This window comes from Festucalex cinctus, chromosome 17 (genome assembly GCF_051991245.1).
Source record: "Festucalex cinctus isolate MCC-2025b chromosome 17, RoL_Fcin_1.0, whole genome shotgun sequence".
Lineage (NCBI taxonomy): Eukaryota > Metazoa > Chordata > Actinopteri > Syngnathiformes > Syngnathidae > Festucalex > Festucalex cinctus.
Genome location: NC_135427.1, coordinates 23095499 through 23103893, shown reverse-complemented (window position 1 = coordinate 23103893; position 8395 = coordinate 23095499). Strand labels below are relative to the sequence as shown.

The following is an 8395-nucleotide window of genomic DNA, read 5'->3' as shown; positions in this document are numbered from 1 at the left end:
ATCTTGGGCTGTTACATATGTCTACAAATTTCCGTAGCTCTAGCTGCTTCGTACAAATGGGAATGCTTCTTTAAGGATATTTTTTTTCCTTTGCAAACAGTGCATGCCATGACAACAGCGTGCGACGAAATACAAAGCTTTCAATAACTTTTCATCTTCAACATCTTAAGATGAATCACACCAAGTATGAAGGTGATCGGATAAACACTGTAGGAGGAGTTCGTTAAAATAAGGCCCCAATGAAATGGCCAAAAAAATGGCAACACGTTCCAAAATAAATCAAAATGGTGGACTTCCTGTTAGGTTTAGCATATGGTTCAAAAAGAGTTTTTTGTAGGTCATAGTCTGTTACATATGTGTACCAATTTTCGTAGCTCTAGATTAAACGTACAACCGGCAATGCCTCGTGAAGTAAGAATTTTTAAACTCTAAATTTGATGCGCCGCCGCCGTCACATAGTATATCAAAAACTTTTCATTTTTCAAGAAATCTCTAAAATATTCATGCTTATGACAAGCCTGATGTGTGTGTAAAGTTTCATGAGTTTTTGCACTTTTAGACAAATAAAAAGCAGCATTTTACTTGGCAAACAATGCATCGCCATGACAACGGCGTGCGACAAAATAAATAACTTTCGATAACTTTGCATCTTAAACATCTTAAGATGAAGCACACCAAGTTTGAAGACAGTCGGATAAATTTTGTAGGAGGAGTTCGTTAAAATATGACCCCTAAAAAAGGCCACAAAAAATGGCTACAAATCCCAACGTAAATCAAAATGGCGGACTTCCTGTTTGGTTTAGCAGATGGCTCCAAGAGACTTTTTTTGTACATCGTGGGCTCTTATGTATGCCTCTAAATTATCATAGCGCTAGGTGAAACGTACAACCGGGAATGCTTCGTTAAAGAGGAGTTTTTTAGCTCAAAATGTGATGCCTGGCCCCTACGCGACTTCCTGTTGGGTTTAGCATATGGCACCAGGAGCCTTTTTTGTACATCGTGGGCTGTTACATTTGTCTCCAAATTTTCGTAGCTCTAGCTGCTTCGTACAACTGGGAATGCTTCATTAAGAAGGATTTTCTTCCTTTGCAAAAAGTGCATGCCACGACAACAGCGTGCGACGAAATGAAAAGCTTTCAATAACTTTTCATCTTCAACATCTTAAGATGAATCACACCAAGTTTGAAGATGATCGGATAAACAGTGAAGGAGGAGTTCGTTAAAATAAGACCCCTATGAAATGGCCAAAAAAAATGGCAACACATTCCAAAGTAAATCAAAATGGCGGACTTCCTGTTTGGTTTAGCAGATGGCTCCGAGAGACTTTTTTGTACATCGTGGGCTCTTATGTATGCCTCTAAATTATCATAGCGCTAGGTGAAACGTACAACCGGGAATGCTTCGTTAAAGAGGAATTTTTTTAGCTCAAAATGTGATGCCCGGGCCCTGGGGGACTTGCTGTTGGGTTTAGCACAGGGCACCAAGAGACTTTTTTGTCCATCTTGGGCTGTTACATATGTCTACAAATTTCCGTAGCTCTAGCTGCTTCGTACAACTGGGAATGCTTCATTAAGAAGGATTTTCTTCCTTTGCAAAAAGTGCATGCCACGACAACAGCGTGCGACGAAATGAAAAGATTTCAATAACTTTTCATCTTCACCATCTTAAGATGAATCACACCAAGTTTGAAGATGATCGGATAAACAGTGTAGGAGGAGTTCGTTAAAATAAGACCCCTATGAAATGGCCAAAAAAATGGCAACACGTTCCAAAGTAAATCAAAATGGTGGACCTCCTGTTAGGTTTAGCATATGGTTCAAAAAGAGTTTTTTGTACCTTGAGGGCTGTTACATATGTCTTCAAATTTTGGTAACTCTAGGTGAAACGTACAGCCGGGAATGCTTCTTTAAGTAAGAATTTTGAAACGCAAAATTTGATGCCCCGCCTCTGGCGGACTTCCTGTTGGGTTTAGCATATGGCACCAACAGACTTTTTTGTAGATCATAGTCTGTTACATATGTGTACCAATTTTCGTAGCTCTAGGTTAAACGTACAACCGGCAATACTACGTTAAGTAAGAATTTTGAAACTCTAAATTTGATGCCCCGCCGCCGTCATATAGTATGTCAAAAACTTTAGATTTTTTTACCATGGTGTTGTCCCAGGTGTTGAGATGGTACATCCCAAGTTTGAACTCAATCGGGTTAACCGTGTAGGAGAAGTGGGCAAAAGTATGACCCCTGTAAATGTGCAAAAATGGGCCAAAATTGGACATTCAAATGATCATACCTCACTTCCTGTCTATTTTAGGGTACAACTATCAAAGAGGTTTTTGTTCATCTGGATGTGCTACAGGTGCCACACAATTTTCGTAGCCGTAGGACAATCGTAGCGGGACAGGGATCCGTTAAACCTATGTAGGTGGCGCTACAGAGCCATTTTTCTGTTATCATGTATGGCGACTTTAAAATATCAAATTTTTGGCCAGGCCTGATGTGCGTGTAAAGTTTGGTGAGTTTTCGTTCACGTTTAGTGTCTCAAAAATGCGATTGTTTGCGGAGAAGAAGAAGAATAAGAACTAGAGCTGCGAGCAGCTATAAAGGGCCCTCGCAACCCGGGCCACGTTGGGGTATTTGCACGTCGGGGTACTGGCATGTTGGGGTACTGTCAAATAGGAAACCATCTAAATTTTAAACGTTTTTGCCATGCTTTGTGTTTGTAAAGTTTCATGGAAAGGCCAAAAATGATGCACAATTAACAAAATAAAATCAAAATGGATTGGCACATGGCTATATAGAATACTTTTTGAATATATTAGGCATGCCTGCCAATATTCACACATCTAGCTGAATCATATAATCGGAAAGGCTTCATAAAAATGTCTAGAGGGCGCTATTGAAGCATTTATTGCAAATTTAATAAGAAATCTCTAAAATATTCATGCTTATGTCAAGCCTGATGTGTGTGTAAAGTTTCATGAGTTTTTGCACATGTTTAGACCAAAAAAAAAAAAGCAGCATTTTACTTGGCAAACAATGCATCGCCATGAAACGGCGTGCGACAAAATAAATAACTTTCGATAACTTTGTATCTTAAACATCTTAAGATGAAGCACACCAAGTTTGAAGACAGTCGGATAAATTTTGTAGGAGGAGTTCGTTAAAATATGACCCCTAAAAAAGGCCACAAAAAATGGCTACAAATCCCAACGTAAATCAAAATGGCGGACTTCCTGTTTGGTTTAGCAGATGGTTCCAAGAGACCTTTTTGTACATCGTGGGCTCTTATGTATGCCTCTAAATTATCATAGCGCTAGGTGAAACGTACAACCGGGAATGCTTCGTTAAAGAGGAGTTTTTTTACCTCAAAATGTGATGACCGGCCCCTACGGGACTTCCTGTTGGGTTTAGCACAGGGCACCAAGAGACTTTTTTGTACATCTTGGGCTGTTACATATGTCTACAAATTTTCGTAGCTCTAGCTGCTTCGTACAACTGGCAATGCTTCTTTAAGGATATTTTTTTTCCTTTGCAAACAGTGCATGCCATGACAACAGCGTGCGACGAAATACAAAGCTTTCAATAACTTTTCATCTTCAACATCTTAAGATGAATCACACCAAGTTTGAAGATGATCGGATAAACACTGTAGGAGGAGTTCGTTAAAATAAGACCCCAATGAAATGGCCAAAAAAATGGCAACACGTTCCAAAATAAATCAAAATGGTGGACTTCCTGTTAGGTTTAGCATATGGTTCAAAAAGAGTTTTTTGTAGGTCATAGTCTGTTACATATGTGTACGAATTTTCGTAGCTCTAGATTAAATGTACAACCGGCAATGCCTCGTGAAGTAAGAATTTTTAAACTCTAAATTTGATGCGCCGCCGCCGTCATATAGTATATCAAAAACTTTTCATTTTTCACAATGATGTTGTCCCAGGTGTTGAGATGGTACATCCCAAGTTTGAAGTCAATCGGATTAACCGTGTAGGAGAAGCGGGCAAAAGTATGACCCCTGTAAATGTGCAAAAATTGGCAAAAATTGGACATTTAAATACTCATACCTCACTTTCTGTGTATTTTAGGGTACACACTTCAAAGAGGTTTTTGTTCATTGGGATGTGCTACAGGTGCCACACAATTTTCATAGCCGTCGGACAATCGTAGCGGGACAGGGATCCGTTTAACCTATGTAGGGGGCGCTAAGGAGCCATTTTTCTGTTATCATGTATGGCGACTTTAAAATATACAATTTTTCGCCAGGCCTGATGTGCGTGTAAAGTTTGGTGAGTTTTCGGTCACGTTTAGTGTCTCAAAAATGCGATTGTTTGCGGAGAAGAATAATAAGAATAAGAATAATAACTAGAGCTGCGAGCAGCTATAAAGGGCCCTCGCAACCCGGGCCACGTTGGGGTATATGCAAGTCGGAGGACTTGCACGTTGGGGTACTGTTAAATAGACAAGGACCATGGAAAATAGAAATGCATTTGCCGTGCCTTGTGTGTAAAAAGGTGCAGTAAAAGGCCAAAAATGATGCACAATTCCCAAAATAAATTCAAAAGTGTGGACTTTCTGATGTGTGTGCAAAGTTTCATGAAAAGTCGCTCGTTTGATATTCAAAACCAGCATCTGTTTATTTGAAAACATTGCATGGCACAGAGATGGTGTGTGATCAAATAAAAAGCTTTTTGATGACTCTTAATGTGGTGTCGCTGTGCAACACATATGTATTCATGACATAGTGAAGTATTGTGACAGTTTTGTAGGGTCCAGCAAACAGTAAATGTGTGACAGTTATTCAAGAAAAAATGTAGCTTTGAAGCAGGCTAACCAATGACATCATCTAAAGGGGAAAAAAGCACATGAGCAAGCATAGGTATAAGTAGAGGAGAAAAAGAGATGAAAGAAGTGCGAGAGATGGAACAGGAGAGGAATGCAGCTGTTTATGTATAGCTGTTGTAACAGGACAGATTAAATAACACTTTAACCTGGGGTTAACAGCGCCCTAGGACAGATAAACTCTTTAGTGTAAAAGTTTTCTGGGACAGATGAATCCCTTGGGGTCAAAGAGTTTGGGTTAGCACATAGTCTGTCTTAGGATAATGTAACCTCCATGGATGAATTAGTCCTAGGACGCTTTGATCTGCGGGCTAAAACTTCAGGGGGGTTAACCTGTCCTGTTATATTGTGATCATCGTCTTCGTGCATGTCCTCAGTGGCTTCTTCTGTCTGTGTGGCAGCATTTGATACATCTGTAGAACAAAAAAGAATGAAGAATCATGTTAGATCTGTGAAGTTTGGTTGTCTTAGGTGTAGTTTACAGAACAGTCGTGTGCATATTTTTAGCATGGTAGTGTCTTAATACAAATGCATATTATGTAATGCACTGTATATGGATATTACAGACGTAATATTTGACGGTGATCTTATATTCATAGTTTTTGCCCGTTAATAAATAATATAGCTAGTAAGTAATAAGACACGCAAAAATGGTATAGTTGAATCCTCTGGGTCAAAAAGCAATGTTTTAGGATTGTGTGATGAAATGATGAATAAAAGTAAGGATACGACAGGTACATAAATGGTTATATATACACACGGACATATATATTTATACAGTATAACAGTGCCGCATGTATTGGTTTTAAGGAAAGAGTTGAAAAGCAGTGTTCAGAAAAAAGCATAAGACGCACAAAGTACCATTTCACTACATGTAATAAGTTGTCAAGTAGACATGTGAATTAAGTGGTTAAGATAGTGGCTACTGTGCAAGTAAGCTTCAATTGTCTCTAAAAGGTTAGCATATGTGTTCTACATGATATCAATGGCTAGACGTGCTCGTGGAGAAACATTACAAACAGAAAAACACACTAAAGGTGCCTTTAACAAACCTGTTAATAAATGAGAACTTAATACATATATGTATGGCATACTGTATATGATTGAGAAAGTTGTCCTGTTTAGTTTATGTATTGTATACTTACGGAAAAAAGTTGGCAATCTTTGCGTATGGAGATGATTAGAGGGTCTTTATCAAAAGAGAATTTGCTTGTTGATTTGTTCATGTTCTGTAGAAAAGCAAAGGAGTAGAAATAAATACAGTATCATACTTCATAAACATACAAGAAATTTGTAGCTGTATTAACCATTGTTGGTATTTGAAGTGATAATTTAGGAATAGAAGTGTAGTGATTGCAGAATTTATAGAGTGCTTACCTTGTATGACTTTGTAGATGGAAATGTCTTTTGTTGAAAGAGCTCTTTGTTGTCTACTATATATGCAAGGACAAGCATAAGTAGGTGTGGTTATGAAGTACTTGACCATTGAAATAAAGCAGTGGTATCAAATGTATGGACCGTGGTTTGGCTCAGGCCTGCAAAGGGGTTTAATGTGGCACAAGAGATAATCTTGTAAGGTACAAAAAATAATAATAATATAATAGGTATGCCTCTGAGTTTTCACAAATCTAGGTCAAGTCAAGTCATCTTTAGTTATTTTGCGCTTGAATCATCCAATCGGAAATGCTCCATAAAAAATGTATAGAGGGTGCGATTTATTGCAAATTGCACAAGAAATCTCTAAAAATTCATGTTAATGACAAGTCTGATGTGTGTGCAAAGTTTCACGAGTTTTCACACATGTATAGATAAAAAAAAACAAAGCAGCACTTTACTCGGCAACCAATGCATCGCTATAGCAGCAGCGTGCGACAAAATAAAAAACTTTCGATAAATTTGCATCTTAAACATCTTAAGAAGAAACACACCAAGTTTGAACACGGTCGGATGAATTTTGTAGGAGGAGTTAAAATATGACCCCTAAAAAAGGCCACAAAAAAAGTCTACAAATCCCATCATAAATCAAAATGGCGGACTTCCTGTTTGGTTTAGCACATGGTTCCAAGAGACTTTTTTGTACATCGTGGGCTCTTATGTATGCCTCTAAATTATCATAGCGCTAGGTGAAACGTACAACCGGGAATGCTTCGTTAAAGAGGAGTTTTTTAGCTCAAAATGTGATGCCCCCCTACGGGACTTCCTGTTGGGTTTAGCACATGGCACCAAGAGACTTTTTTGTACATCGTGGGCTGTTACATTTGTCTCCAAATTTTCGTAGCTCTAGCTGCTTCGTACAACTGGGAATGCTTCATTAAGAAGGAATTTTTTCCTTTGCAAACTGTGCATGCCACGGCAACAGCGTGCGACAAAATAAAAAGCTTTCAATAACTTTTCATCTTCAACATCTTAAGATGAATCACACCAAGTTTGGAGATGATCGGATAAACTCTGTAGGAGGAGTTCGTTAAAATAAGACCCCTATGAAATGGCCCAAAAAATGGCAACACGTTCCAAAGTAAATCAAAATGGCGGACTTCCTGTTCGGTTTAGCATATGGTTCAAAAAGAGTTTTTTGTACCTTGAGGGCTGTTACATATGTCTTCAAATATTGGTAACTCTAGGTGAAATGTACAGCCGGGAATGCTTCATTAAGTTAGAATTTTGAAACACAAAATTTGATGCCTCGCCTCTGGCGGACTTCCTGTTAGGTTTAGCATATGGCACCAACAGGCTTTTTTGTAGATCATAGTCTGTTACATATGTGTACCAATTTTCGTAGCTCTAGATTAAACGTACCACCGGCAATGCTTCGTTAAGTAAGAATTTTGAAACTGTAAATTTGATGCCCCGCCACCGTCATATAGTATGTCAAAAACTTTAGATTTTTTACCATGATGTTGTCCCAGGTGTTGAGATGGTACAGCCCAAGTTTGAAGTCAATCGGGTTAACCGTGTAGGAGAAGCGGGCAAAAGTATGACCCCTGTAAATGTGCAAAAATGGGCCAAAATTGGACATTCAAATACTCATACCTCACTTCCTGTCTATTTTAGGGTACACATATCAAAGAGGTTTTTGTTCATCTGGATGTGCTACAGGTGCCACACAATTTTCGTAGCCATAGGACAATCGTAGCGGGACAGGGATCCGTTAAACCTATGTAGGTGGCGCTACAGAGCCATTTTTCTGTTATCATGTATGGCGACTTTAAAATATCAAATTTTTCGCCAGACCCGATCTGCGTGTAAAGTTTGGTGAGTTTTCGTTCATGTTTAGTGCCTCAAAAATGTGGTTGTTTGCGGAAAAGAATAATAACAAAGAAAAAGAAGAAGAAGAAGAATAATAACTAGAGCTGCGAGCAGCTATAAAGGGCCCTCGCAACCCGGGCCACGTTGGGGTATATGCAAGTCGGGGGACTTGCACGTTGGGGTACTGTTAAATAGACAAGGACCATGGAAAATAGAAATGCATTTGCCGTGCCTTGTGTGTAAAAAGGTGCAGTAAAAGGCCAAAAATGATGCACAATTCCCAAAATAAATTCAAAAGTGTGGACTTTCTG

General features: G+C 38.8%; 1 long non-coding RNA gene across 1 annotated transcript; it reads right to left on the bottom strand.

Annotated features, from left to right (window-relative positions):
- Positions 1 to 6038: 6038 nt before the first annotated feature.
- LOC144004486 (uncharacterized) lies at positions 6039 to 7866 on the bottom strand. Its single transcript, XR_013279396.1, has 3 exons — positions 7729 to 7866; positions 6216 to 6373; positions 6039 to 6067 (listed from the first exon to the last, which is right to left on the bottom strand). It is a non-coding gene; the product is annotated as an uncharacterized LOC144004486 (long non-coding RNA).
- Between the last annotated feature and the right edge of the window lie 529 nt (positions 7867 to 8395).